Source organism: Salmo salar, chromosome 24 (assembly GCF_965601325.2).
Source record: "Salmo salar chromosome 24, fSalSal1, whole genome shotgun sequence".
Classification (NCBI taxonomy): domain Eukaryota; kingdom Metazoa; phylum Chordata; class Actinopteri; order Salmoniformes; family Salmonidae; genus Salmo; species Salmo salar.
The window spans coordinates 45,538,478-45,542,500 of NC_138314.1; positions in this window are offsets into that span (position 1 = coordinate 45,538,478).

Below are 4,023 nucleotides of genomic sequence, written 5' to 3' on the forward strand. Positions count from 1 at the left end.
TGATTCTCTCTCTCCATTCTGATTCTCTCTCCATTCTGCTTCTCTCTCTCCATTCTGATTCTCTCTCTCCATTCTGCTTCTCTCTCTCTCCATTCTGATTCTCTCTCTCCATTCTGATTCTCTCTCCATTCTGCTTCTCTCTCTCCATTCTGATTCTCTCTCTCCATTCTGATTCTCTCTCTCCATTCTGATTCTCTCTCCTCTCTCCATCTCTCTCCATTCTGCTTCTCTCTCTCCATTCTGATCTCTCTCTCCATTCTGATTCTCTCTCCATTCTGCTTCTCTCTCTCCATTCTGATTCTCTCTCTCCATTCTGATTCTCTCTCTCCATTCTGATTCTCTCTCCATTCTGATTCTCTCTCCATTCTTATTCTCTCTCCATTCTGCTTCTCTCTCTCCATTCTGATCTCTCTCTCCATTCTGATTCTCTCTCCATTCTGATTCTCTCTCCATTCTGATTCTCTCTCCATTCTGATTCTCTCTCCATTCTGATTCTCTCTCCATTCTGCTTCTCTCTCTCCATTCTGCTTCTCTCTCTCCATTCTGATTCTCTCTCCATTCTGATTCTCTCTCTCCATTCTGATTCTCTCTCCATTCTGATTCTCTCTCCATTCTGATTCTCTCTCTCTCCATTCTGATTCTCTCTCTCTCCATTCTGCTTCTCTCTCTCCATTCTGCTTCTCTCTCCATTCTGCTTCTCTCTCCATTCTGCTTCTCTCTCTCCATTCTTCTCTCTCTCCATTCTGATTCTCTCTCCATTCTGATTCTCTCTCTCCATTCCTCTCTCTCTCCATTCTGATTCTCTCTCCATTCTGATTCTCTCTCCATTCTGATTCTCTCTCCATTTTGATTCTCTCTCTCCATTCTGATTCTCTCTCTCTCCATTCTGCTTCTCTTTCTCCATTCTGATTCTCTCTCTCCATTCTGATTCTCTCTCCATTCTGATTCTCTCTCTCCATTCTGATTCTCTCTCCATTCTGATTCTCTCTCCATTCTGATTCTCTCTCCATTCTGCATCTCTCTCTCCATTCTGATTCTCTCTCCATTCTGATTCTCTCTCCATTCTGATTCTCTCTCCATTCTGATTCTCTCTCTCCATTCTTCTCTCTCTCCACATTCTGATTCTCTCTCTCTCCATTCTGATTCTCTCTCCCTCCATTCTGATTCTCTCTCCATTCTGATTCTCTCTCCATTCTGATTCTCTCTCCATTCTGATTCTCTCTCCATTCTGATTCTCTCTCTCCATTCTTCTCTCTCTCCACATTCTGATTCTCTCTTCTCCATTCTGATTCTCTCTCCATTCTGATTCTCTCTCCATTCTGATTCTCTCTCCATTCTTCTCTCTCTCCACATTCTGATTCTCTCTCTCTCCATTCTGATTCTCTCTCCATTCTGATTCTCTCTCCATTCTGATTCTCTCTCCATTCTGATTCTCTCTCCATTCTGATTCTCTCTCTCCATTCTTCTCTCTCTCCACATTCTGATTCTCTCTCTCCATTCTGCTTCTCTCTCTCCATTCTTCTCTCTCTACATTCTGATTCTCTCTCCATTCTGCTTCTCTCTCCATTCTGATTCTCTCTCCATTTTGATTCTCTCTCCATTCTGCTTCTCTCTCTCCATTCTGATTCTCTCTCTCCATTCTGCTTCTCTCTCCATTCTGATTCTCTCTCCATTCTGATTCTCTCTCCATTCTGCTTCCCTCTCTCCATTCTGATTCTCTCTCTCCATTCTGATTCTCTCTCTCCATTCTGATTCTCTCTCTCCATTCTGCTTCTCTCTCTCCATTCTGATTCTCTCTCCATTCTGATTCTCTCTCCATTCTGATTCTCTCTCCATTCTGATTCTCTCTCCATTCTGATTCTCTCTCTCCATTCTGATTCTCTCTCTCCATTCTGATTCTCTCTCTCCATTCTGATTCTCTCTCCATTCTGATTCTCTCTCCATTCTGCTTCTCTCTCTCCATTCTTCTCTCTCTCCATTCTGCTTCTCTCTCTCCATTCTGATTCTCTCTCTCCATTCTGCTTCTCTCTCTCTCCATTCTGATTCTCTCTCTCTCCATTCTGATTCTCTCTCTCCATTCTGCTTCTCTCTCTCCATTCTGATTCTCTCTCTCCATTCTGATTCTCTCTCCATTCTGCTTCTCTCTCTCCATTCTGATTCTCTCTCTCCATTCTGCTTCTCTCTCTCCATTCTGATTCTCTCTCTCCATTCTGATTCTCTCTCCATTCTGCTTCTCTCTCTCCATTCTGATTCTCTCTCTCCATTCTGCTTCTCTCTCTCTCCATTCTTCTCTCTCTCCATTCTGCTTCTCTCTCTCCATTCTTCTCTCTCTCCATTCTGATTCTCTCTCTCCATTCTGCTTCTCTCTCTCCATTCTGATTCTCTCTCTCCATTCTGCTTCTCTCTCTCCATTCTGATTCTCTCTCTCCATTCTGATTCTCTCTCCATTCTTATTCTCTCTCCATTCTGATTCTCTCTCCATTCTGATTCTCTCTCCATTCTGATTCTCTCTCCATTCTGATTCTCTCTCCATTCTGATTCTCTCTCCATTCTGATTCTCTCTCCATTCTGATTCTCTCTCCATTCTGATTCTCTCTCTCCATTCTGCTTCTCTCTCTCTCCATTCTTCTCTCTCTCCATTCTGCTTCTCTCTCTCCATTCTGATCCTCTCTCTCTCCATTCTGATTCTCTCTCCATTCTGATTCTCTCTCCATTCTGCTTCTCTCTCTCCATTCTGATTCTCTCTCTCCATTCTGATTCTCTCTCTCCATTCTGATTCTCTCTCCATTCTGATTCTCTCTCCATTCTTATTCTCTCTCCATTCTGCTTCTCTCTCTCTCCATTCTTCTCTCTCTCCATTCTGATTCTCTCTCTCCATTCTGATTCTCTCTCCATTCTGATTCTCTCTCCATTCTGATTCTCTCTCCATTTTGATTCTCTCTCCATTCTGATTCTCTCTCCATTCTGCTTCTCTCTCTCCATTCTGATTCTCTCTCCATTCTGATTCTCTCTCTCCATTCTGATTCTCTCTCCATTCTGCTTCTCTCTCTCCATTTTGATTCTCTCTCCATTCTGATTCTCTCTCTCCATTCTGATTCTCTCTCTCTCCTTTCTGATTCTCTCTCTCTCCATTCTGATTCTCTCTCTCTTCATTCTGCTTCTCTCTCTCCATTCTGCTTCTCTCTCTCCATTCTGATTCTCTCTCTCCATTCTGATTCTCTCTCCATTCTGATTCTCTCTCTCCATTCTTCTCTCTCTCCATTCTGATTCTCTCTCCATTCTGATTCTCTCTCCATTCTGATTCTCTCTCCATTTTGATTCTCTCTCTCCATTCTGATTCTCTCTCTCTCCATTCTGCTTCTCTTTCTCCATTCTGATTCTCTCTCTCCATTCTGATTCTCTCTCTCCATTCTGATTCTCTCTCTCCATTCTGATTCTCTCTCCATTCTGATTCTCTCTCCATTCTGATTCTCTCTCCATTCTGCATCTCTCTCTCCATTCTGATTCTCTCTCCATTCTGATTCTCTCTCCATTCTGATTCTCTCTCCATTCTGATTCTCTCTCTCCATTCTTCTCTCTCTCCACATTCTGATTCTCTCTCTCTCCATTCTGATTCTCTCTCCCTCCATTCTGATTCTCTCTCCATTCTGATTCTCTCTCCATTCTGATTCTCTCTCCATTCTGATTCTCTCTCTCCATTCTTCTCTCTCTCCACATTCTGATTCTCTCTCTCTCCATTCTGATTCTCTCTCCATTCTGATTCTCTCTCCATTCTGATTCTCTCTCTCCATTCTTCTCTCTCTCCACATTCTGATTCTCTCTCTCTCCATTCTGATTCTCTCTCCATTCTGATTCTCTCTCCATTCTGCTTCTCTCTCTCCATTCTGATTCTCTCTCCATTCTGATTCTCTCTCCATTCTGATTCTCTCTCCATTCTGATTCTCTCTCCATTCTGATTCTCTCTCTCCATTCTTCTCTCTCTCCACATTCTGATTCTCTCTCTCCATTCTGCTTCTCTCTCTC